Below are 27728 nucleotides of genomic sequence, written 5' to 3'. Positions count from 1 at the left end.
CGTTCACAAATTTTCCGCAGACTCTTCTGACGAATCGCAATGCTGTGCGCATCGTCAGACGTGGCCAAGCACCGTTTGGATCTAGTGGTGGTGGTGGTGAATACATTGATTAGGAATGGACAGGCGGAATGCTTCGATCAGTACGTAAGGGACCGATCCTTACAAGCACTAGGTGCAGATCCCTAGTTTGGGACCCCAGTGGCGGTGGCAGCCGCCCGGGCGTGCCCGGCTAAGGCTTATTGAGCCTGTAAGTCGTGGCAGCCGAGCAGGATAGCCTCCCAGTACTGCCGGTTTGGGTTGCGGTGGGGCAGGCCCACAACATGTGATAGGTGTCTGTCACGGGTCCACAGAAAACACACAAAACACAAAGAATAGACTAGGTGGTGGTGAAAAACATTTATAATGCAATAAATATTTACAGAGAGGTGATTGGGGTAGGCCCTATTGGTCCTTTCCTCTAACAATACTAGGTGGAGCCCCTATTCAGGGGCCCCATTGGCAAGCAACGCCGCCCGCGTCCGGTGAACCAAGGCCTTTTGGGTCTTTAGGTCCTGGCAGCCGAGCAGGGCCGCCTCCGAGTCCTCTCTGGTGGGGTTGGGGTTGGGGGGGATAGATGGGTTTGACTGACACGCCCAAACCATGTGGAAGGTGTCAGCCACCTCCCCACAGAACTGGCACGCGCCATCAAAGGATGTATTGAAATGTTTAAGCACCGTCGGGCACAGTACAGTGTTAGCAAGAATTTTGATGAGGAGGCGCTCGTCAGCGCGATCCAGGCCCTTACAAGGGGCCGGGTAGCGCCGGTGCTCCTCCTTGTAGTAATCGGTGATTTGTTTGAATGTAATGGTCAGATTGTCTGATTGGGAGTACCCTTCCAAGGACAGGGAGATAGCCCGGGGAGAGAGCGCGCGGGCGGCCTGATCGGCCTGTTCGTTTCTCTGGAGTCCCTGGTGACCGGGGGCCCAAATCAGGTTGCGTGGAGTTGGATCTTCAGATCGACAGCTATATTCCAGTATGCGCCAGGCAAGCGCGGGAGCCCAGCCCAACTCATAGTTCCGACAGGCCCCTCGCGAGTCGGTGATGATGTGTTTCGACTTGGGAGTAGTGAGATCAAGAGCAATGGCAATCTCCTCCGCCTGTGTTGCGATGTAGGCTTTGAAAGTGAGCCCGTTGACTGTGTTTGTGTTGTGTACGACTGCGGCCGTGTACCACACCCCGTGGTGTGGGCCGGCAACGTCCACGTAATACACATGTTGTTGGTTACCATAGTATCGCGCCAACGCTTCCGCGCGCGCCTGGCGACGACCGCTATGGTCTTCTCTGGACATGTTGCGGGGAAGGGGTCGGACCCGGAGGGCGCGTCTCCAGGGTTCTGGCACTCTCTGCCTTTCCTCAATATGGTAGTCATGTTTGATGTGTAGCCGGTCCAAGAGGCGGCGACCGGACGTGGTCTGTGCAAGACGCGTGTATTGGTTGACTAAGTGGGCCTCTCGAAGCTCCCGAAATGTGTTCACCACGCCCAAGGCCAGAAGTCGCTGGTTGGACGTGGTGACGTGGTGGTGGATAGACTAGGCGACAGGTGTACCAACACAGACGCATATTTAATACACCCTACACATATACTAGCACACAAAATTAACTAACAAAACTAAAAAACAACACAGACTACCAATACACACGACCCGGGAACACAAAGTCTACTAGCGTTCGGCGTTCGTGCTCAGGGTTCGGTGCTGATGAAGCATTGCACGGGTCCAGGTATCCGGCGTCTAGGTTGTGTTCGAAGCGCTCAGGCTGGCGTCGCTGGCGGCGTCGTGCGAGCTCCAGGTCCAAGTGCCTGTGGAGGCGATGCTGGCGATGTTGGCGTTGCGGGCACCATCCGGATAGGCGGAACAATGTTGCAGGCACCCCTGGCTGTAGCAGGTGGTTGCGTCAGCCATTGAATCCCCGGAGCGGGATCAGGAACGGCAGAAAGTCTACGGAGCGACGCGGTAGAACTCAAGATCACCGGAGTAGTAGCCGGCGTTGCTCTCTTCCAGCCAAGGTGTTCCTGACCCGGCGGAACCTCCGCTTCACTGGTCTTCTACCCGTGTAACGCTGTCGCTCGCACTTTTATAACATTGGCGTTGGTACACGTCATCCTTGTCGTCGTTGTCATCGTCTTCCCTTCTCCATCAGTCATCTCTTCCCACCTCATCGAATACTTTTATCGCGAAAGCAATATAGCTAGCACTTTTCTGCCGACGGCGGAGGTCGTTCCTTCGCTGTCACGTGGCACTACCACGTGACAGCGTGACGTCACGACCAGAGGAGAGCAGGGGCCCCAACTCGTCTGTTCGGCCGTAGTCGTTCCTTCGCTCGGCGCGGCGGTTACCACGTGACGGCCTCCTAGGCCCGCCGCGGGAGGGCGCTCGCTAGGAGAGGATATCTCCTGTGGAATCTGCAGTGGAAGTTAGCAAAAAGCGATTGGAGGATTGTTGGCTGAAAAGCAGATATGTGGCATAAGGTTATAATTGTAGGAAACCGTAGGTAAAGATGATGGCGAATCTTAATGAGAATTGCCAACACAGTAAACAAAAAAAATAATAAAGAAAAAAAAGCTGAGCATGGTGGCAATTGCCACCACCCCGTTTCAAAGGGGGCCTCCTGTCCATCCGTCCATCCATCCATCCATCCATCCATCCATCCATCCATCCATCCATCCATCCATCCATCCGTCCATCCGTCCATCCATCCGTCCGTCCATCCGTCCATCCATCCGTCCGTCCGTCCGTCCGTCCATCCATCCGTCCGTCCGTCCGTCCGTCCACCCATCCATCCATCCATCCAAACGGGGCGCCACAGGCGCGCTCCGCTTAGTCATGCCTCAGGAGTTGTACAAGGCGTCGCTGGAGCGACGTGCTGCGCGAAAGCGCTGCGCCGTGCCGAGGAGACAGATGAAGAAAGGCAAGAGCGGTTGGCTAAGCAACGCGCCTATGCCGCAGAATGGCGAGCCCGGCCAAAGCTGGCCCGGCGGCGTTCTACAACTCTTTCTTTCAGTCGCAACAACAAGGCATCGCGCCGAACGGGTGGTAGCGTTCCTCCCTTCTTTTACGGTGCGGTTAGGGTGTCCACCGAGATGACAGAGAATTACTGCGCCATTTCCTTGCCTCAAAAAGCCGGTAGCCCCGCGTGACCTGTAGACGCGGCGCACTGCGTTCCAAGACGCTTTCAGTCGTCGCACAGCGCCGCCGGTAGCCACGCGTGACCTGTAGACGCGGCGCACTGCGTTCCTTCAGATGGAGGCGCTGCGCGCTTTCGCAACCTACCAGGCTTAACCAAAGCTAAGCCCCCACCAATTTTTTCTTCATCGTCATTATTCACCGGTGAATACACGTCATGCTTATCGTCCCCCTCGTCGTCTTCTCCGAACTTCTTTAATCAATACTTAGATTTCAAACTTCCTGTTATATGTGGCAAGGACCCCCCCTCTCAACAGTTTTTGATAAAAACTGCTCACATCATCCCCATCTTCCATCCCCATCCCCATCATCCCCATCACATCATCCCCATAGTCCATAGCCAACGGACTATCTTTGTGGCGATTCTGGACCCAGCACACAACACACCGCAGATGTCAAGCACACACCAAAGACACACCAATGACACAGCACACCAAATCGCATTTACGGAACATTAACACATTACTGCCGTTGACCGTACGGTGTCCTTAATAAACATGTTAATGTCCAAACATATCACCTTGATTAAGCGCACAACAACAACAACAAAAAGATACTTCCTAGATATAGCTAAAGCTGTTTAGTTTGCTGTACTCATGAAGTCCGCTCCGCCGTTTTCTGTGCATCTTATATACACTAGTGTGTCTGCTTCAAAACCTAGAAACCCAGCCTTGAAAACCCAGCCTTGAAACGCGACGAAAAATTTTATTGTGCCTCTTTCATATGTTTTATCATTCATCTTGAGGAGAATCGGTCATATCGCCTGCTTATCGCCTCTCAAGCCGTATTAACCACCATAAGGCCGTCTACGCCCCCACCGCAAGAAATACCCTTCATTCTCGATCTTTTTTCGTCACGACATCCCACGACCCTGCTGAAAAAAAGTTCTATGATGCAATAACCTCATAGATCATTCATCATAGAATATCATACAATCTGTATGACATATCATACGAACTGTATGATATATCATACAGATTGTATGATATTGTATGATTGTATGATATATCATACAGATTGTCTGGTTATTGCGAAGAAAACTTCATGATGCCACTGTAGAGGTAAAACTACGTCCTTACAAGATGGCTGTGCTTCCAGTGCTGACTTACGCTAGTCATGTTTGGGAGCCGTATACTAAACAAAACATATTGAAATGTGAACGGGTACAAAACAAAGCTCTAAGATTTATTTTTAACTCGTACTCTAGAACCCAATCAGCGTCTGAACTTAGAAACAGGGCCGGGCTGACAACTGTGAAGCAGAAAATGCAGCTTAACAGACTGATATTCTTTTTTCATGTGCTGACAGGTAGCTGTAAGGTCAATCTAAACCGATACATCAAACCACTGAATGCTTCTGGCAGCAGAACAAAACACTCCAAACATATCACACCTCTGGATTTTAGAACAGATTCCTTCAAATACTCATTTCTGGTTCGCACTATTGACGAATAGAACAAATTACCAAAAGATGTGATTCAATGTTCGGATTTAAAGGCTTTTGAAAACGCCCTCATGAAGTATTTGTGACTGGTTTGACTGGTATGTTTTTGACCCATATCACATGTCATTTTGTCTTTCCAATAAATTTGTATTGTTGTATTGTTTTGTATTTCTCCTAAGGCGGTGATCTGCTGATGTACTGCATCTAGTTCTTTTTTATTTCAAGGATCCCAACTCCTGTCTTGGCAGCAGCTGACAGTATAAATAAATAAATAAATAAATAAATAAATAAATAAATAAATAAATAAATAAATAAATATGTCATACAGATTGTATGATATTCTATGATGAATGATCTATGAGGTTATTGCATCATAGAACTTTTTTTCAGTAGGGGATTGTAATGATCTGCCATAGGATGCCGTGCATCACATCAACACCATGCATTTTAAGAACGCTTTTAAAACCATTGTTGTTCAACTGCCATGCCCATCCCTCATGTAATGCCCCATAGCAAGGGCCTTTGAGGTATCAAATAAAAAAAATCTCTATCAGCCCACATCTCCTTGAGTATAGTAAGTGGACCTCTAACGGTTCTTCCATACAAAGTCTCGAAGGGAGAGAAACCAAGGCTCATTTGTGGTACTTCGCGGGAAGCGAACAAAAGAACTGGGAGGTGTCTATCCCCATCAGTCGGCCTCCTCTGGCACGGTTTCCTGATATTATTTTTTAGGGTGCCGTTCAACCACTTTACAAGCTTATTACAGATGGGATGATATGGCGTTGTTATTAAATGCCTTACTGACGAAAGGCGATTAACCTCGTTCATTAGTTCCGAGGTGAAGTTCGAGCTCCGGTCACTCAAAATTTCCCTAGGGAACCCACAACGCGAGAACCTCTCCACAAGGGCCTCCGCCACTTGGATACCGTCATAACGAGTGGCCACGTCGACCAGGGTAAGCACATATCTATTGCCTCTTGCGGATACTGGAGAGATTGGTCCCACAATGTCAATAGCCAATGTTTGAAACGCTCGGTCGATGGCTGGCATCTTGCCCAGAGGTACGGCACCAACTCTTCCCTTTGGAACTGTGCGCCGTCAAACGTCACACAAGGGAACAAAGCGTTTGACGTCACTCTGGACACATGGCCAGAAGAACTCAGTGATTCTAGACACCGTTTTGTGAACACGCTGGTGTCCGGCCATAACTGCGTCGTGTCCTAACCGCTACACCGTCCCTCGCATATCTTTCAGTAACACCAGCTGTTGGACCTGCCTTCCTCAGCTAAGTATGCATTCCCTGCGCAGAAGACCGTTTACGAATTGATACTCGAATGATGTACGACTCCCCTTTCTTTTCACCTTTTTCCAAACTCTTTGGAAGCAGGCTTTCAAGCTCGGGTCTTCGCTTTGCCCAACTACAATTTCGCCCGGTGTTACGCTCAGTCACATCGTAGAAAACAGTAGAGCGGACGCTGCATTGCTCGGGCGGCCACTTCAGCTCTTTTCTCCACTGCCAACGAGAAACTGACTGCCCCACCATTCGCCTGAGCGGTCGTGGGCCTTTCCATCTTTGGGTGTTTCTCAACATCGAGCATCCTCCACTTGGGATCGGGTTCCTCCGCACTTCTTGAACACGTAATGTTTCCAAGATTGCGCCTCAGGCTGACGAATCGTCGGGAGACATGGACTTCATGGCGTCCCCGGTAGACGACACTCCATCCCCGGAAATCGGCTGGAGCACCATCGGTGCCAGCCGTAAGCCTGCTTCCGCCACCCGACCCCGCTCCGAGCTCATTCCTGTTGCCATGCAACTCCCTCCTGGTACCCTCAATCCCAAGCTGCCTCGCTACGACGTGCTCGCCGCAGTCACCTCCGCTGCACAACTTTCCTCCAAGACCAGTGCAGACATCACCCTTCAGGCCAAGCCAGCCCAAAGTCTTGTGTTTTTTAAAATTCATTCTCCTCTCACCGCCCACCTCCTCCTACTTTCTATCACGCACCTTCACCTTCACAGTAATCCTGTCAGCATCAAAACTTATTCCCCCCATCCTCCCATCTCATGCCTCGGCGTCATCCATAACGTCGGTGGCCACTTCACTCCTGATGAGCTCATGCATGATATAGAGTCTTTCAAAACAGATATTCTCGCTGCTCGCATGATGGGATCCACTCAATCAGTGCTCATTACGTTCGCTGGTACCGTCATCCCCCACTTTGTATATTTCAAACGCGTTGCCTTCCGGTGCCGTCCTCATAAACCTAAGCCTCCCACCTGCACCCGTTGTCTCACTCTAGGCCACCGCGCCCACCAATGCCCCCAACACAGCGTTCCGGCCAAGTGCCGTCGCTGTGCTGCTCCTCTACCCGCTGGCCCTTCCGCTCATGTGTGTGCCCAGCCCTGGTGCGTTCATTGCAAGGTGAACATCCACCCCTCCCTCGACCCCACTTGCCCCTTCCTCCTTGCTAAACAACGCGAGTGTGCTAAAGCTGCATACCTCCGACGCCTAGCTTTGCGCCGGGCCACTCAACCCACCACCCCCTCCTCCTCCTCCTCTAATCATGAATCTCCATCAGCTCCGATCACGTCACCACCAGGCTCCTACGCCGCCATAGTTAAAGGATCCTCGGTGCCAGCGTCCCTCTCTTCCACTACGCCACCCTCTCCATCCTTGATTGACGAGAGCCGCTCCTTCGACCTCCGGCTGGCAATGCTGGAACGCCAGCAGCGAGAGCAGCAGCGCATTTCCCACTCAAACCCTCCAGACAACCACCTCCTCTCTTACCTCCCAGCTTAGCAAGCTAAATGAGCACCTTGCCACGTTCACCACTCCCTCCTCCAGCGCCCAGGTCGCCCCTTTGGCTGACCTTGTCGAAACCACCACACAGGCACATCACACTCGCTTGGTTCAGCTGGAAACTTCGGTTCTCCAGATTCTTACCACCCTCCAAGCACAATCAAAGCAATTGGAATCCTTCACATCTATGCTCCAATCCGTCCATGAGTCACTGCCCCCGGCAAAAAAGAAGGAACGCGTAACATCGCGTTCCTCTCCACCATCACAATGGCGCTTGGCCAGGATCTCGAGATTGTGCAGTGGAACTGCCGCAATCTTAGCCACAATAAAACCCCCCTTCACCAGTATGTACTCACCCGCCCCTCTGTGCCTCATTTTCTCTTTCTCCAGGAGACCCGGACGGCCAGCAATGTCCCAGGCTACCGCCCGTACCATGCCACTACGGCCACACCACTTGCGTCTATTTATGTACGCAGTGACGTGCTCGTAGCGCAAATTGACATCCCCTCCACCCTCCTTAAATATTTAGTTGGTGTGGTTTATTACCACCCTTCTTCCCGCATCTCACTCGTCCTTTTGTCTTTTTACAACCCCCCTGTCACTGAGTTCCTCTTTATTCTCTGCTTTGGACAAATTCCTTCACTCTCTTCCTTCTACCTCCCATCTCCTCTTTGGTGGGGACTTTAATGCCCCTCACACACTCTGGGGCTACCCGCAAACCCTCAAACCCGGCCGCCTCCTCCATTGTCTGGCCCAGGAACGCCACCTTACCCTTCTTAATACTCCTGGCTCTCCTACTCCAGAGGGCACTGGCTCACAACGCCCCACGACACCCGACCTCACTTTCTCTCGGGGTTCACTTTCCTTTCACTGGCAGGTGATAGCCGAAACTCTTCTAAGTGACCACTTTCTCATCTATATCACCACCTCTCTTTCCCACATCCCTCGCTGTCATCCGGTTATTCACACTGACTGGCATGCTTTCCGCACTAATCTCGCCACCGACTCCTTTCAATCCTACGACGACTGGACGTCGCGCATCTCTGCAGCGCTCACGTCCAGTAGCCGTCGCGTTCGCTCTCGTTACCCAATCCAAGGCCCAGATCCTCACCTTCTCCGTTTATGGCGTCGCCGTAAACGTCTTCAACGCTCTTTTCGCTCCCAACCACACAATGCCCAACTTTCCTCCCGGATCACTGCTCTGCGGGCCGAGATCGTCGCCCACTGCGCCTCCCTCGAGCACTCTCATTGGAATGCTCTTTGTGATGGCCTTGATTCTGCATTGCACTCGCGATCCGCATGGTCTCTCTTTAAATCCCTCCTTGGCACTAAGCCTGCCCTTGCTCCCACTCTAGCTAAAACCCTCACTCAGGGGACTCCCTCCGAAGTTTTTGATCAACTCGCCTCTCTCTACCTCCCACCCCCTCTGGCACCCTCCTACCCGGTGTACTGCGGTGGACCTAACCCCGATCTGGACCAATGCTTCACTCTCCGGAAGCTCGAATCTGCTCTGGCTGCTAACGCTACACGCTCGGCTCCTGGTGAGGATGCCATTACCGTATTTTCCTGTGCTGTGTATAAGACGCGGGTTTTTTTCAAAAATCTTGCTGGTGCGTCCTATACAAGGGTGCGTCTTATATACGAATTTTCCGATTTTTTTTTTGCGAGCTCAGAAATTACTCACGTTCATGTTCAAGCTTTTTTCACCGAAAAAATATTACTACCAGTAACGCGGTTCTAACATGGTTAATACTTCAATACGGGGACCGCCGTGCGCAACTTTTTTAGGTGAACTTTATCATTAAACGGCGGGGTTGACCGCTTCCGGGATCTTAAACACGCGGCCGTTTCGGAGAGCCCAAGCAAAGGTAACGTGAAATGCCTAAATAAGGCGACAGTGCAGCTTCTCGCCATTGTCAAGACAAGCCAAGAGAAGCCGATGTTTTTTTTTAGTCACCCTTTGCAAGTACGTAGTGCAAAGAGAATGCTTCAGCTGCGTTGCCTTTTCGATAGCGCATCCGAAGATGAAGATTTTGAAGGATTTATGTAAAAATAAATTGTTGTGGACATAAAGAGTCTTTCGCTTTTCTTTTTCTTTTGTGCTAAAACGTGGGCGGGTATGGCGTGAGTGTAGCCTTTTTCGATCACTTAGCGTTGCTTAAGAACTTCTCACACGTACGGCGCTTTTTGCGATTTTCGCATAAGCATGCTTTATTAAGCCTCACTAGCCTAACTGGGTAAATTGGGGTGCGTCTTATACACGGGTGCGTCTCATATACCAATTTTTTCAATGACAACCTGCATATATGGCGGGTGCGTCTTATACAAGGGTGCGTCTTGCACACCGGAAAATACGGTACATACACCACACTTCGTAACCTTCCTCACTGCGCCAAAGAATTCCTCCTTCAAACCTACAATGAGGCCTGGGAGAGCGGCTGCTTGCCGAGCTCCTGGACATCCTCCCTTATTTCTATGATTCCAAAGCCGGGCAAACCTCCCCCTCTCTCTAACCTCCGCCTAATCTCCCTGACGTCGTGCGTTGGTAAGACCCTTGAGCGAATGGCTCCGAACCGCCTCTCTGATTTTCTTGAGGCACGGGAGTTCTTCCCCCATACACTCATTCGCTTCCGAAACCACGTCTGTGCACAGGACATGTTTCTGAATCTCCAGCAAATGTTTCTGTCCCCTACACCCACTCAAATTCACGCACTTCTGACCGTCGATGTTCGCAAGGCCTTTGACGGTGTTTGCCACGGTCACATTCTTTCTCAACTCGCCTCTTTGGATTGTGGCTCCCGCATGTACTCCTATATCCGCTCATTCCTCTCTAAACGTGTGGCTCGCTTTCGAGTAGATACCCAATTTTCTAACCCACACCACCTCACCCGTGCACTCCTCAAGGTGCTGTTCTCTCTCCTACCCTTTTCAATCTCGCTATGGCCCCTCTCGCCTCCCAGCTAGCTGAAATTCCCGACCTGCATCATATATTTTACGCTGATGACATCACACTCTGGTGTTCATTGGCCCTCCCGGTCACGTACAGGACACCCTGCAACGTGTCCTAGATCTCATCGACTCCTTTCTCACCACCGCTGGCCTCTCTCCTGCTCCTGAGAAATCCGAGCTTCTCCTTCTCAACCATTCCTCCTACCAGCGCTCACACAACCACTTCGTCTCTATCCACCTTTCTGGCTCTCCCATTCCTGTCGTCACACAGTGCAAAGTTCTTGGCTTCCTTTGCATGCGGCTAAGAATGTGCAAGCCTTCCACCGCGCTGTCACCACCTGCCACAATGTAACTCACCTCCTGCGGCGCGTGGTCACTCGACGCTCAGGTCTCCACGAGGCTCACGCGTGCCGAGTTGCCCACGCGCTGGCCCTCAACAAGGTCTTGTACTTTCCACCCTACGCTTCCTTCACTCAGACTCAACTTAACGCTCTCGAGACTGGCCTTGTGGGCCTCTACAAGGCAGCTATCAACCTCCCTATCACTACCTCTACCACTAAGCTCTTTGCCACAGGCCTCTTCCATCCTCTTCGCTCTCTTCTCAGTCTCCATCGTGACTCGCAGCTTGCTCGGCTTTCCCTTACCCGTCAGGGTCAGTGGTTATTGACTCAAGCGGGTATCTCGCCCATTCCAATCTCCCCGTTTACCGGAGGACGCCGCGTTTGAGCGCGGAGCAATCGGACGCGTGGTGCATCGGCTCCGTCAATTTCTCGGCTGGAACCGCGGCAACCTGATGTAACGCCTATCAAACCTGTGCGACTGCAACCGTGAAGTCAGCAGGAACCTGGAGAACCCGATCACACCCAGGTACGCCGAATGTTTGGCCATTTCGAGCAACCCTCCGCATCACCACGTAGCGGTCGAGCCAAGCCTAACGGCTCCGGCTCCTCCACCGTTGGCTGCGGAGACGCCTGCCGGCCAACCTCTCTACATGGCTCTGCCTGAACAACACGGATATGACCCCCCCTATAAGCCAGCCAGAGGACGGCCCATCCACCATTTCGGCGCAGCAAGCTGCCCTTTTCCAAGTGGTTGAGAGCCGGCGCCGCCGCCGGCAGAACGCACGAGGAGCGGCAATGCCCAAGACTCCTCTCAACAATTCAACAACGGGAGACGCTCGCGCTCCGTCTTCTACACCTCCACAGAAGACTTCTTCACCAGTCTCGAAGTGGATTCCCAAGCCAATGGTCACGATGAACCCTGACGACTACGTGGTCGTGCTGCGGCCACGCAGTACGGTCTCCCTCAAGACGGCCTTCCAGCAAGGTGAGCTCGGCGCTGCCATTTCGCAATTCATCGGTAGGCAGCACATGAACACCATCACCATTTCACCAAATTGGGAACAAAATATCATCGTCTGTGGCACGCAGAACCCAGAGGTGGTTAAAAAGCTGCTCACGGACCTTCAACTCAACACCAGCAGAGGATCGCTCGCATTTCACGGCCACGTCGAGCTCACCAGTGATGTGTGTCGCGGTGTGATATCTGTTCACAACTTAGAAACCATTGAGTCACTAAAACATAATGTGCAGTGGCGCGGTGGTGAACTAGTTCATGTGCGCAAGCTGCGACAATCACACGTAGCTGTGCTGACTTTCGAGGGACGCACCGTTCCGCGTTACGTCCACTATAACGGAGAACTGACTCCCGTCAAGGGGTACAAAAAAGTACCGACGATTACGTTACTTCCTAATGCGAAATTTGAGCGCAGCAAATAAGCTGTTTCACCTTTTCGATAGATTGAGGCAAAGAAATGTGAGTGCGGTAGGGGCGAAGTAGGCAGCTACTACCAGCAAGCCGTTGGGCAACTTTGCGGCGCACAGTTCGCCAACTTCATGTGACGTGCCAAACATTTCGACTGGTATTGCAGAGAGACCTGTGCGCAAGTAGATAGCGACTCCCGCCGCTCTGTTGTGGTCTCTGCGAGCACCACGGCAGTATAGGAAATCTATGATTTCGAGAGGCTCTTCGGGATCCATCCAGGTTTCAGCAAAGCAAAGTACACAGGAATGGCGCAGAATGTGATCGTGGTGTACGTCCTTGGCATGTGCGGCAAGGGAGCGTACGTTAAGAATGTGGTTGTGAACGATGAATCAAGTGCTGCCAGCGAATGACGTGTCCATTGGCTGTCTGCGTGTGTTACTGATGTGTGGTTAACATAAGCTTCGCCTGTAATAGTGCAACGCGACAGCGTCTTGCAACGCTGCCAGGGAGTCCACAGAACGCCATCGCCAATTCGGCTGTACGCCTTGCTGGACAGTAAATTTATTTTTTGAGGAAAGGAAATGTATCTCTCTCGCATATCTGGGTGGACACCTGCACCTCGCCGTAAGGGAAAGGGGGAAGATGGGAGTGAACGAAGACGCCGTATTAGCTAGACGCGCCTTTGTTCATTCCAAACCATTCAGCTGGCATTACGGAGTGGCTAGCGTGCTCGTATCGCACTCCGGAGACCCTGGTTCGATTCCCCAACTCGACCAATTTCGTTCTCGGTTTTATTGATTTATGCGGTCTAACTAGAAAGGTTAATTAGGCTATTTCATATTTATATTATTGTATTTCTATCCATCGTGTTCTGTCATTAACCTGTCAATTGTTGGAACTGTCTAGGATGTTCGACACAACGTATATGAAACGAGCAACGTCTTACTGAGTGGGAAAGTGCGTGGTGGTGGAGGGAACGCGGCTTCGTACTTATCTGTTTTTTTCAGCAGCGTCTCCTTCCGCGGGCGCTGTTGTCGCTGCGGCGCGCGTCTTTCTTTTCTTTTCTTTTCTTCTGACCTCTTCATTCTCCTCTATATTAATTAGGCTAATTGATTAATTAAGCAATTAACTAAACCCAGTCCAACTTAGTTGCAGCATCACTATACGATCCCTTTGATTGGTTGCATGGTTACTAGCCAAAGTACAATTGGCCCCATTTGAAATTCGCGCACTGTGACGTCACGAGCATTTCGACCAATTGAAAAGCGTGACATTGGGGGCGGAGCTGGTTACGAGGCCGACGCCGACGACGACGCGAAACCCAGGAACGGACGCCAAAGAGCTGCGCTCTAAAAAACAGTGCCAGCGTGCTACCGTTGCGGCACACTGGGGCACCGGGTGGACAACTGTCCCACCCCGGTCAAGGAAAGATGCGGCATTTGAGGCCAAAACGTGGGGCTTGGTACTGAGGGGATGGCCCCCACGTCTGCAATCCTATGTGCTTAATCTGCGGGGGCCCGCACCTCACCAGCTCCCGCGAATGCACCGCCAAATTCATTAAGTTGCCGCAGCCAGAGACCAGGACGCCATCCAAGGGAGCCAATGCCAGCGCTACACGGGCAGGGCGGCAGAAAAACAACCAGAAGACGCCACGGCGTGGCGTGATGCCTCCCGCTGGCAAGACAGCAACGGTAACGCCACCACCCGGAGCAGCGGAGTTCCCAGCTCTCAGCGCTTCATATGGCGGCGCCGCCTGCAACCAACCCAAGGTAGGCAGCTGGGCGAGGGTCGCCTCCTCTCCTTCCCCTCCTCCCTCCTCCCCCACCAGCACCGCCGAGACGCAGGAACTCAAGCGCGAACTCTCCCTCTTGCGAGCTCAAAACGAAAAACTAGCCAGTGAGCTTAACTCGCTCAAATCCCAATTCCATACTCCGCCCGCGTCGAGCTACGAGGCAGAAAACATAACAGACAGGGAGATCCCTCCTCCTGTGGAGAGTAGCGCCGCGGCCATGGAGACCCGGGTGACCGCAATTGAAACGCAATTGGCTGACCTCCCCAAAATTATCCATGATACCATCGCGCGTGAGGTGGAGAGCATCATCGCACAGGTGACACAAGCCGTAACGCACATTATCCAAAAATGGATAAAAGACAATCCGCGCGTCCTTAAACGCGTAGGACCCATCAGGGACGCTAACCGCCCCTCAAAATTCAATAGCTATTCCCGATGAGTTTGACTTTTCGGAAGACTCCTGCACGTCTGCGCCGGGCACTAGCGGACTGGGGAGTCTTAACAACGTGACCCCACCCTGCGCCTCCGACCATGGCCCCCAACCCTAAGTCGCGAGCAAGAACAACTCAGCCGCTTACACTAACGCAGTGGAACTGCCGGGGTCTCAAGAACCACAAGAAGCGGACTCATCTCCGCCTCTTTCTTGAGAACCTTGAGTTCCTCGTCGCCGTGGTTGCCCTTCAGGAACCCGGCGCCGGTACCAAACTCACACACTACACTACATTTCAGCACAACCCGCAGACATGTATACTTGTTCACAAGCGATACACTGCGCAGGAGGTCACACTTCCCACAACATCGTCTTTCCCATACACGATGGTTTCAGTGCTGCCCCTAAAGCGGTCTGACCCACCTGTACAGAGAGAGAGAGAGAGAGAGAAAACTTTATTTACAAAGGAATTCGGGGCACGCCCCAGGGTCCCCGCACGACCCCACTGCACTCAAGTGTTTATGTTCCTGAGGTCCATAACACTGGCAGCACGGCCGGTGGCGATGGTCTGCACGGCCGGGTCCTCCGAGTGCAGCAGTGTCTCCCAGTCCTCCCAGGTCTTGAGGTTCTCTAGGTCCCGCGGGGGAGGGTCCACCGGGCAGAGGGAAAGGATGTGGAGGGATGAAGCGAAGGGTTCTGGGCATAGGGCGCAAGCAGGAGTGGGGAAGGAGGGATGATAGTGGGTTAGGGTAAGGGGCGAGGGGAGAGTATGTGTTTGTAATCTGCGCCAGAGTGTTGCGTGTCTGTTATCTAGGGAGGGGTGGGGCGGGGGGTAGAGCTGGCGAGAGGCTCTGTATGCCTGGGTCAGCTCACTGAATGAGTGCATGCGATCCTTCGTGAATCCCCGATCCGAGGCCACCTGAGCCCGGTTTAAAGAACCTCGGGCTAAAAGGTTGGCGGCCTGGTTTCCGGGATTCCCGGAGCGCGCAGGCACCCATATCAGCTCCACTTGGCGGGGCGGGGGTGCATCGGGCGAGTCCAGTATGGCAAAAGCAGGGACATGAACTCGGCCTCGAGAAAAATTAGAATCGCAGTTTTAGAGTCAGTTAAAATATACCGGGCTTCCGTGCGGGTTATAGCAAGTGCAATGGCGGCTTCCTCTGCAGCCTCTGGGGACGTATCTGGAGGGAGAGGTAGTGTGAGGAGGGTGGATGAAGAGGAGTCCACCGCAGCTGCTGTCGCTTCATCACCCGTGCAGGCAGCGTCCACCCATACGGCGTCCGGCCGGGGGCCGTACGCTCGATGGAGTGCCTTCGCACGGGCTCTGCGGCGCTGCTCATGGTGGGACGGGTGCATATTCCTCGGGAGCGGCCTGATGAGAAGCTCTCGGTGAAGGGTGAAGGGATCATGGGATGGCGAGAAGGGTTGGGTCGTTGGCCGGTATTTTGATTCCCAGGGAGTCCAGGATATACCGACCTGTGGAAGTTTTTGTGAGCCTGATGTATTTGGCCTGTCGGTGGGCCTCCACCAGTTCCCCGATCGTGTTGTGGAGGCCCAGGCCTAGTAATCTGTCTGTGGGTTTATTGAGGGGAAGAAGAAGTGCTACCTTGAATGCCTTGCGAATCAAAGCATCCAAAGCGTTTATGTCATGTTTGGATAGTTGTAAGTATGGGGTAGTGTACAGTACACGGCTGAGGACAAAGGCATGAATGAGGCGACATAGGTCGCGCTCCTTCATGCCTCTATGATGTCCCGAAACCCTGCGGATGAGGTGCGATATCGCGCCTGCAACCTGCTTGAGTTTCTTGAGGGTAGTGGTTTTTTTGGCATCGTTCTGGATGTGCAAGCCCAATACACGGAGGGTGCCAACCTCAGGTACCGGGTAACCATTCAATTCAATGGCAATGGGGGAGCGGGGACAGCGGTGGTTCTTAGGCCGGATGAGGAGCAGTTCGGACTTCTCTGGGGTGCAAGACAGTCCGATGGTCCGTGCGTAATTTTGGGTGAGGGTGGCTGCTTCCTGTAAGGTGTTCTCTATGTCGCCGTCACTGCCGTGGGTGGTCCACAGGGTGATATCGTCGGCATAAAGAGTGTGCTTGAGGTGGGGAATAGTTGCCAATTTCCGGGCGAGGGGTATGAGGGTTATGTTAAAGAGAAAGGGGGAAAGGACGGACCCTTGAGGGGTGCCGATACTCTGAAGTGTGTAGGAGGTGGAAGACAGAGGGCCGAAGTGTATCTCAGCCGTGCGGTCAGTCAGGAATGCTTGAATGTAGGCATACGTGCGCACACCCACATTCAATGGGAGCAGTCATGATCGCCTGATGTTCAATGCGATCAAAAGCTTTGGAGAGATCCAAAGCTAAGACTGCCTTGGTGTGACCTGGAAGAAGCGGGTCAAAAAGGTCGTGTGTGAGTTGCAGCATGGCATCCTGTGCGGATAGATGAGGGCGGAATCCCACCATGCTATGCGGGTAGAGATTGTTGTCCGCCATGTGACTTGTGAGTCTCGCTAACACAACATGCTCGAGGAGCTTCCCGAGGCATGAGGTTAGCGAAATCGGGCGAAGGTTTTGAATGGTGAGTGGTTTGTTGGGTTTTGGTATAAATATTACCTTCGCGTGGCGCCAGGACTGCGGGAGGTTACCCTCCCTCCAGCACTGGTTGAAGTATTTCGTAATGTGGGTGATCGATCGGTCATCCAGATTACGGAGCATGGAGTTTGTGATTTGGTCTGCACCAGGTGCGGAGTTGGCGCGGAGAGTCAGGAGGGCCGCTCTGACTTCCGTCTCCGTGATGTCGGTGTCGAGTGTTGGATTTGCTTGTCCTGTGTAGTGCGGTAGAGGTATGGGGCCGCCTGGAGATGTGTACATGGTTTGAAGTGTGTCTAGAAGGGTGTCGGGATCGTCAATGTGTTCATGTGTGAGGCGTGTCACGTGGTGCTGTGCTGCTGATTTGGTGCGTGTGGGGTCAATGAGGTGTCGGAGGAGTGTCCATGCACGTTTGCTGGACAGGTTTCCGGCGATGCCGTCACACATCTGTCCCCAGTTGGATCGACAGAGCTCCTCAGAGTGCTGTTGGATTTGTGTCTGCAGCGCGGCCAGCCGCTTTTTAAGCGTTCTGTTGTGTTTGTTGCCTTTCCAGCGTTCCAGGATGCTGTGATAAGCCTCCCAGAGGTGGGCTAGGCGTGTGTCAAGGGTCGGTGTTTCGGTTGTAGTTTCAATGTGTCGCGTGTTGTGGTGAACGTCATGCTTGAGTGATTGCACCCATGCATCGATGTCTGCGATGGGAGTGTCTGGGAGGGCGGTGCGTGCAGCGCGAAAGGCATCCCAGTTAATGAGTTCGTGTGTCATATTTGCGTGACGGGGTGGTTTGTATGGGACAGTGATTTGTATAATGTAATGATCACTGCCCAGTGTATGTTGTGTTCTGTTCCAGGTAACGCCGCGGATACAGCGGCTCAGCGTCAGGTCCGGACTGGTGTCGATGCTGACACTGTTGCCGATCCGCGTAGGCGTCTGAAACGTGTTGTGCACAGTGAGTTGGAGGTTCTGCAGGAGCAGCCAGAGCCTGCGACCTCGATGTGTCGTGGTTGTGTATCCCCAGTCAGTATGCTGACTGTTGAAGTCCCCACCGATGAGTAGAGGATGTTTCCCTGCTAGATGGTGTAGCTTTCGCAAAAGTGATTCTAGCGGGGCCATCGGCAGGGACGGGGGGTGGTATATTGCCACGTATCATTGCAGTGTGTGTTCGTTCACGCTCAAGGCAGCAGGAAAGGGTCGTTATCACTTTTGTTCGTGGCACACGCCCGGAAGTCGTACATGTCGTACGCCTGAAGCCATATTATGAACGCTAAAGGACTGGAAGTTTTCTTTGTCCGTGTTTATTTTCATTTTAAAGCATCGAGACGATGCTTCTTTGGAAGGGGGGTAATGCCACGTATCATTGCAGTGTGTGTTCGTTCACGCTCAAGGCAGCAGGAAAGGGTCGTTATCACTTTTGTTCGTGGCGCGAGAAGCGACCAGACTAATCTCGATTGTTCGCAGCCATGCAAGGCTGCATCTAGGTTTTTCCAGATTACCTTAGATGATCTTGACCTGTTATCTGGAAGTTTCCTTGCCAGCTTTAAATTGAGCGATGCCGCGAGCGGCGGACATTCGTAGTTCGACGACCGCCGAGCACGCCTGTTGCTTACGCCGCCGCCGAGTGATTCAGTTCTTTTGAGGGCGCAAGTCAGCCCAAATAAATAGCTTCGTTTACAAGTTCTCTTACGACGCTCCACGACCCCGACCCGGCCAGCGACCAGCCGAAATCGAGGAGTTTTTGCGTCGGGAAGAATACTCATCGCCGAGCCGCCTATCACCTTCCCCGTCGCCATCGTCCCCGCGCTTTGTTTCCCCTAGCCGAGGCTACGCCGTGCGTGGACGCTCCCCCAGCCCCCGAAGGTTAAACTAAATAAAGCAGCCTCTGGAGGTGAGGTTGCTTCTAAGCGCAATGACAAAGATCCTCCATCGACGAGTACTCAAGACCATGCCTCAACTACGACGACAACACCGACGACGACAACACCGACGACGACAACACCGATGACGACAACACCGACGACGACAACACCGACGACGACAACACCGACGACGACAACACCGACGACGACAGCTCCGACGACGGCAGCTCCGACGACGACAGCTCCGACGACGACAGCTCCGACGACGACGACACCGACGAGGACGACGCGGCCAGACTTGAAGCTTTTACCGTTGCCCAGTGAAGTAACGTCGCAGTACGCCCACCGCAGCCTCACTACTCGACGAAGCCGAGATCGTACACCGAAGACAACCTGCAATGCGAAAACGCGAACAAGCGACCTCGAAGTTATGATCGACGATCACGCGGTTACTGCCTTGGTGGACACGGGAGCTGACTACTCTGTCATGAGTGGCCCACTCGCTGTCCGACTCAGGAAGGTAACAACAACCTGGGATGGCCCGCTGATCCGCACCGCAGGTGGCAACCTGATTACGCCGTCAGGACGCTGCACCGCGAGAGTTACTTAAATGGGAGAACCTATGCGACAACCTTCCTGATCCTACAGCAATGCTCGAGAGACGTGATTTTGGGAATGGACTTCCTGAACGAACATCGGGCGATCATCGACCTTCGATCTAAGTCGATCAAGCTTTCCACGGAAAAAGCCATACCTGTTGTGACGGGCGCGACTCATCACGTTGCCTTAAACGTCCTCGATGAAGCATTGAGCGTGCCGCCCCGATCAAGTGTTCTCGTCGGCATAGGTACTGGAGACATCGAAAATGCCGAAGGCGTTATGGAGGGGAACACCCAGTTACTCCTGGATCGAGGATTGGGCGTCGCGAGGGGAGTCGCCGAAATCCGAAATGGCCAAGCCCAGGTGTTGCTAACCAACTTCACGGAAGAATACCGGCATCTAAACAAAGATACGACGATCGCTTTCCTCGACGAGTTGGCAGACATCAGAGACGTATTTGCCCTACCCGACCAACCAGCAGAACCATCTGACCAAGGCCATCAACCCACGTTCGACATCAACCCGGCATTACCGCGGAGCAGACAAGACCAAATACGCAGTCTTCTTCAAAGGTACACCGATTGCTTCTCATCAGCATCGAATGTGCGACGAACCCGGCTTGCCAAGCACCGCATTATCACAGACGAACATGCACCACCACTCCGACAGAGCCCCTACCGCGTATCGCCGCTAGAACGCCAAGCTATCCGCAAGCAAGTTGAGGAAATGCTTCGTGACGACGTCATACAGCCATCGAGGAGCCCCTGGGCAGCACCGGTCGTCCTAGTGAAAAAGAAAGACGGCACCCTTCGCTTTTGCGTCGATTACCGCCGCCTGAACAACATTACGAAGAAGGATGTCTACCCCCTCCCCCGCATCGACGATACACTCGACCGGCTGTGCAACGCTAAGTACTTCTCATCGATGGACCTGAAGAGCGGCTACTGGCAAATTGAAGTCGACGAAAGAGATCGCGAGAAGACTGCGTTCATCACGCCAGACGGACTCTTCGAGTTCAAGGTGATGCCATTCGGCCTCTGCTCTGCTCCAGCGACGTTCCAGCGAGTAATGGATACGGTGCTCGCAGGCTTGAAGTGGCAGATTTGCATAGTCTACTTAGATGACGTTGTTGTCTTCTCCTCAAGCTTTGAAGACCACCTCAGAAGGCTTCGGATAGTGCTGGAAACGATCAAGTCTTCAGGCCTGACACTGAAACCGGAGAAGTGCCACTTCGCCTACGAGGAGCTGCTGTTCCTTGGTCACGTCGTAAGCAAGGATGGAGTTCGCCCAGACCCCCAGAAGACGGCTGCGATCGCAGAGTTTCCATAGCCTAATGACAAGAAGGCTATACGCAGATTCCTTGGATTGTGCGCTTATTACCGACGATTCGTCAAGAACTTTTCGCGCATCGCTGAACCTTTGACTCAACTTACCAAGGCTCACTTGCCTTTTAAATGGGAAAGGCCACAAGAGGAAGCTTTCAACGAGCTGAAGCGTCGCTTACAGTCCCCTCCTGTGCTCGGGCACTTTGATGAAAACGCCGAAACCGAAGTTCATACCGATGCAAGCGGGGTGGGCTTAGGAGCGGTCCTCGTTCAGAAAAATGGCAGACAGGAGAAAGTTATCGCGTACGCTAGCCGTTCACTGTCGAGAGCCGAAGCCAACTATTCGACGACAGAGAAAGAATGTCTCGCCATTATTTGGGCCACGTCCAAATTTCGCCCCTACCTATACGGACGACCATTCAAGGTTGTGAGCGATCACCATGCTCTGTGCTGGCTGGCCAATTTGAAAGATCCCTCCGGCCGCCTTGCTCGTTGGAGCCTGCGTCTTCAGGAATTCGACATAACTGTAGTCTACAAATCTGGCCGCAAGCATTCCGATGCAGACTGCTTGTCACGAGCTCCTGTCGACGCAGCATCCGAAGAGGAAGACGACGACGCTTTCTTAGGACCGGTAAGCGCCAGCAGTTTCGCGCAGCAGCAGCACTCGGATCCTGACTTGCAAAGCCTAGTTGATTATCTGAAAGGCAAGACCGCATCGCCTCCCCGAGGGTTCAAGCGGCAACTGTCGTCCTTCGTCCTTCACAATAATGTCCTCCTGAAGAAGAACTTCGCGCCGAACAGGACAGTGCATCTTCTTGTCGTGCCCAAAAATCTCAGGCAAGAAATTATGCAGGCATGTCATGATGAGCCGACTGCAGGACATCTCGGGATTGCTCGCACGTTGCACCGCATCCAGGAGAAGTACTATTGGCCACGGCTAGCTACCGACGTTTCCCATTACGTGAAAACGTGCCGTGAGTGTCAGCGACGCAAAACGCCTCCGACTAGACCAGCCGGACTCCTGAACCCCATACCACCGCCAACTAAGCCCTTTCAGCAAATAGGGATGGACCTCCTCGGCCCCTTTCCGACCTCTTCATCAGGAAACAAGTGGATCATCGTGGCCACCGACTACACGACCCGCTACGCCGAAGCAAAAGCGTTGCCTAGTGGTACCGCAACAGAAGTCGCAAAATTTTTGTTCGAACAAATTCTCCTGCGACACGGCGCCCCGGAAGTGCTCATCACAGACAGAGGAACGGCGTTTACAGCGGAGCTGACGCAAGCCATTTTAAACTACAGCCAGACAAGCCATCGGAGGACCACTGCCTATCATCCACAAACCAACGGACTCACAGAGCGTCTGAACAAGACCATCGCAGACATGCTCTCCATGTACATCGACGCCGAACACAAGACGTGGGACTCCATTCTGCCCTACGTGATCTTCGCTTATAATACTGCCGTCCAGGAGACAACCAGGTTTACCCCATTCCAGCTGGTATACGGCAGGAAGCCCACGACAACACTCGACGCAATGCTCCCGCACGTTTCCGACGAAGACAACCTCGACGTCGCCGCCTACCTTCATCGCGCCGAGGAAGCCCGAAGACTTGCGCGGCTTCGCATTCAAGACCACCAGCACACCGACGCCCGACGCTACAATCTGCGCCGGCGAGACACGCATTACAAGCCAGGTGATCGTGTTTGGATATGGACGCCAGTTCGCCGCCGTGGATTGAGTGAAAAGTTGCTGCGACGCTACTTTGGCCCGTACAAGGTTCTCCGTCGCATCGGTGACCTCGACTACGAAGTCATCCCCGACGGCACGTAGGCATCTCAGCGACGCCGCACACGCCCGGAAGTCGTACATGTCGTACGCCTGAAGCCAAATTATGAACGCTAAAGGACTGGAAGTTTTTATTGTCCGTGTTTATTTTCATTTTAAAGCATCGAGACGATGCTTCTTTGGAAGGGGGGTAATGCCGCGTATCATTGCAGTGTGTGTTCGTTCACGCTCAAGGCAGCAGGAAAGGGTCGTTATCACTTTTGTTCGTGGCGCGAGAAGCGACCAGACTAATCTCGATTCTTCGTAGCCATGCAAGGCTGCATCTAGGTTTTTCCAGATTACCGTAGATGATCTTGACCTGTTATCTGGAAGTTTCCTTGCCAGCTTTAAATTGAGCGATGCCGCGAGCGGCGGACATTCGTAGTTCGACGACCGCCGAGCACGCCTGTTGCTTACGCCGCCGAAGAGTGATTCAGTTCTTTTGAGGGCGCAAGTCAGCCCAAATAAAGAGCTTCGTTTACAAGTCTTTCTGGTGTATTCCTGACCGCTGGACTGCCGTCACTACAACGTGACAATATGTTTGCTATAAATATAGAAGGAAGTGAATGTGTGTGATGTATAATTTCCGTGATCACGCAGGGCGTCTCAGACGTAATGTGATGAGTTTTGTAGGTGAGGCTGCGGTGGATGAGTGTGGACGCCCTGGGTGTGTTAGTGGTATCCGAGTGTGTAGATGTGTAGCTGGGGAGGGTTGCTCGGTGTGCAGTCTCCTGGAGAAGAAGTATGTGGGGCGTGGGTGTGATGGTGGGAACGAGAAGTTGCAGAGGTGCGCGCTTTGCCCGGAAGCCGCGGCAGTTCCAAGTTATAATGGGGAGATAATTAGTGTCCCCCCCCCCGCCATATTGGATGGTGGGGGGATTGAGGAGGGTATTAAGACGGGTGTCAATTGGTATGTGTGGCTCCACTCCCTCCACTCCCCCCATCCTACCTCCACAAGCACAAAACACCCACCTGTACACATTCTAAATATTTACTGCCCACCGAAACTTAAGAACGTCACGTTCAATGGAATTTTCACTCAAGCTATGCAGGTGGCGGGTAGGGATCCCCTCCTAATCGTCGGCGATTTCAACGCCCCGAGCAGGCTATGGGGATACCCCCGGGAGGACAGGCGTGGGAGGAAGCTTGCGGAACTTCTTTCCACACTTGGGCTCACCCTGCACACTGACCCCGCCAACCCAACACGTGTCGGCAATTCCATTCAACGAGATACTTGCCCGGACCTCACATTTACACGCAACATACGCCATGCCGACAGGCTGAATACAGAGGACACTCTAGGTAGTGATCACTGTATAATCAACACAACCATTTACATGCGTCCCCTGAAACGCCCACTAAAACAAGCTCGTATCCCTGACTGGACGACTTTCCGCACCTCTCTACCTATCGTAGACCCCCTCCAGTCGGGATACGACGCCTGGTCGAGATCGCTCACGTCTACACTCATACAACACGAAAAGCAGATACAGCTCACAGAAACACAAACAGACGTGGACAACCACCTTCTCCACCTTTGGGAGGCCCGTCGCAGCCTCACGAAGCGATGGAAGAAACAGAAACATAACAGACGCCTAAAGAACCGCATCCTCGAACTCACACAACAGGCAGCGGAATATGCTACTCAGCTAGCCGACACTAACTGGGTGTACCGGTGCAACGCGGCTGCTCGCGAGATGTCTGGCCGCAACACGTGGCGCCTGTTCCGCGCTCTCATCGATCCAATACAAACACGCACGGAAACCCAACGCCAATTACATAGGGCCTTGCACAACTTTACAGGAACGACAAAACAGCTAGCGCACACGCTCAGGGATCGATACCTGTGCACCACTAAGGACCCCCGGCAGGCGGCGTACTCGTATGCAGGCGAAGAGAACACGGAGCTGGACAAGCCTTTCCAACTCCACGACCTCCGGGCAGCCTTAAGCAAAATGAAGCGGGGCACTGCACCCGGGCGTGACAAGGTTACGGTCAAGCTCTTGGCCAACCTTCCCGACGCAGCCTACGCCGCGCTCCTCAAATACATAAATAGCATTTGGGACGGAGAGACACCTCTCCCTCTCGATTGGAAATCGGCTCTTGTGACCTTTATTCCGAAGGCCGGAAAACCTATTGATGTGGAGAACCTTCGCCCCATCTCCCTCACGTCTTGTGTCGGCAAGCTGATGGAGACGATGGTGCGCGACAGACTCTCCGATTTTCTCGAAACACAGCACACTTTTGCGGACACCATGTTCGGTTTTCGCCCTCACAAGTCAGCACAGGATATACTTCTGCAGCTTCACCACGACATCTTAGATCCTGTCGAATGTCTCCACAACGACAAGGTGGTCCTGGCCTTGGATTTTAAAGACGCATTCGACAACGTCAAACACGAAGTAATCCTGGACCACCTCAGTAACACCCACTGTGGCCACAAAACATTCAACTACATAAAACAGTTTCTTACAGACCGTCAAGCCACATACACATACAAGATTTCTTTGGAGGAGAAATTCTAGAGGCCCGTGTACTGTGCGATGTCAGTGCACGTTAAAGAACCCCAGGTGGTCGAAATTTCCGGAGCCCTTCACTACGGCGTCTCTCATAGCCTTAGTCGCTTTGGGACGTTAAACCCCATAAACCAAACCAAACCAAACCACATACAAGATGCGGAACACGGGCCATATACCATCGGCTCGAGGGGAACACCTCAAGGCGCGGTCCTGTCTCCCCTCCTCTTCAATTTGGCAATGCTTCATCTTCCCTCCAAATTGTCTTCTTTGCCCGGGATACATCACGCTCTTTATGCGGATGACATTACAATCTGGGCCACGCAAGGTAACCAGGGCCACATGTAATCCTGCCTGCAAGCAGCGGCGACCCTAGTCGACGACTACGCGGCCTACTGCGGACTCCAGTGCGCCCCATATAAATCAGAATTTGTGCACATACGTCCCTCCCCTCGGGACACAACCCCGCTTTGCATCAGTCTCCCCTCGGGACCGATCCTGGAGTACAAGGAGATCCGCGTCCTTGCTCTCTTCATACACCATCAACGCAGGGTCGACACTACCCTAGCCAAACTTCGCACAGTGGAAGACCAGGTGGGCCGCATGGTCCGCCGGGTCTCCAACAAGCGGGGCGGATTACGAAGCAAGGATGCACTGGGGCTTGCCCATGCTTTCGTGGCGAGTAGAATCCTCTACTCAACCCTCTACTTGCACTTGCGCAAACATGATGATGACCAACTGGAGGTCATCCACCGGAAAGTCATCAAGCGGGCTCTCGACCTCCCGGTCACCACGTCCAACCAGCGACTTTTGGCCTTGGGCGTGGTAAAAACATTCCGGGAGCTTCGAGAAGCCCACTTAGTCAACCAATACACGCGTCTTGCACAGACCACGTCCGGTCGTCGCCTCTTGGACCGGCTACACATCAAACATGACTACCATATTGAGGAAAGGGAGAGAGTGCCAGAACCCTGGAGACGCGCCCTCCGGGTCCGACCCCTTCCCCGCAACATGTCCAGAGAAGACCACTGCGGTCATAGCCAGGCGCGCGCGGAAGCGTTGGCGCGATACTATGGTAACCAACAATATGTGTATTACGTGGACGTTGCCGGCCCACACCACGGGGTGTGGTACACGGCCGCAGTCGTACACAACACAAACATAGTCAACGGGCTCACTTTCAAAGCCTACATCGCAACACAGGCGGAGGAGATTGCCATTGCTCTTGCTCTCACTACTCCCAAGTCGAAACACATCATCACCGACTCGCGAGGGGCCTGTCCCTGTCTGTTACGTTTTCTGCCTCGTAGCTCGACGCCGGCGGAGTATGGAAATGGGATTTGAGCGAATTAAGCTCGCTGGCTAGTTTTTCGTTTTGAGCTCGCAAGAGGGCGAGCTCGCGCTTGAGTTCCTGCGTCTCGGCGGTGCTGGTGGGGGAGGAGGGAGGAGGGGAAGGAGAGGAGGCGACCCTCGCCCAGCTGCCTACCTTGGGTTGGTTGCAGGCGGCGCCGCCAGATGAAGCGCTGAGAGCTGGGAACTCCGCTGCTCCGGGTGGTGGCGTTACCGTTGCTGTCTTGCCAGCGGGAGGCATCACGCCACGCCGTGGCGTCTTCTGGTTGTTTTTCTGCCGCCATGCCCGTGTAGCGCTGGCATTGGCTCCCTTGGATGGCGTCCTGGTCTCTGGCTGCGGCAACTTAATGAATTTGGCGGTGCATTCGCGGGAGCTGGTGAGGTGCGGGCCCCCGCAGATTAAGCACATAGGATTGCAGACGTGGGGGCCATCCCCTCAGTACCAAGCCCCACGTTCTGGCCTCAAATTCCGCATCTTTCCTTGACCGCGGTGGGACAGTTGTCCACCCGGTGCCCCAGTGTGCCGCAACGGTAGCACGCTGGCACTGTTTTTTAGAGCGCAGCTCTTTGGCGTCCGTTCCTGCGTTTCGCGTCGTCGTCGGCGTCGGCCTCGTAACCAGCTCCGCCCCCAATGTCACGCTTTTCAATTGGTCGAAATGCTCGTGACGTCACAGTGCGCGAATTTCAAATGGGGCCAATTGTACTTTGGCTAGTAACCATGCAACCAATCAAAGGGATCGTATAGTGATGGTGCAACTAAGTTGGACTGAGTTTAGTTAATTGCGTAATTAATAAATTAGCCTAATTAATATAGAGGAGAATGAGAAGGTCAGAAGAAAAGAAAAGAAAGACGCGCGCCGCAGCGACAACAGCGCCCGCGGAAGGAGACGCTGCTGAAAAAAACAGATAAGTACGAAGCCGCGTTCCCTCCACCACCACGCACTTCCCCACTCAGTAAGACGTTGCTCGTTTCATATACGTTGTGTCGAACATCCTAGACAGTTCCATGAATTGACAGGTTAATGACAGAACACGATGGATCGAAATACAATAATATAAATATGAAATAGCCTAATTAACCTTTCTAGTTAGACCGCATAAATCAATAAAACTGAGAACGAAATTGGTCGAGTTAGGGAATCGAACCAGGGTCTCCGGAGTGCGATACGAGCACGCTAGCCACTCCGTAATGCCAGCTGAATGGTTTGGAATGAACAAAGGCGCGTCTAGCTAATACGGCGTCTTCGTTCACTCCCATCTTCCCCCTTTCC

The sequence above is a fragment of the Amblyomma mixtum genome, chromosome 10 (genome assembly GCF_055824585.1).
Source record: "Amblyomma mixtum isolate Tamu chromosome 10, ASM5582458v1, whole genome shotgun sequence".
NCBI classification, from domain to species: Eukaryota; Metazoa; Arthropoda; class Arachnida; order Ixodida; family Ixodidae; genus Amblyomma; species Amblyomma mixtum.
The sequence above is the reverse complement of the archived record's forward strand: the minus strand, read 5'-3'. Positions refer to the sequence as shown.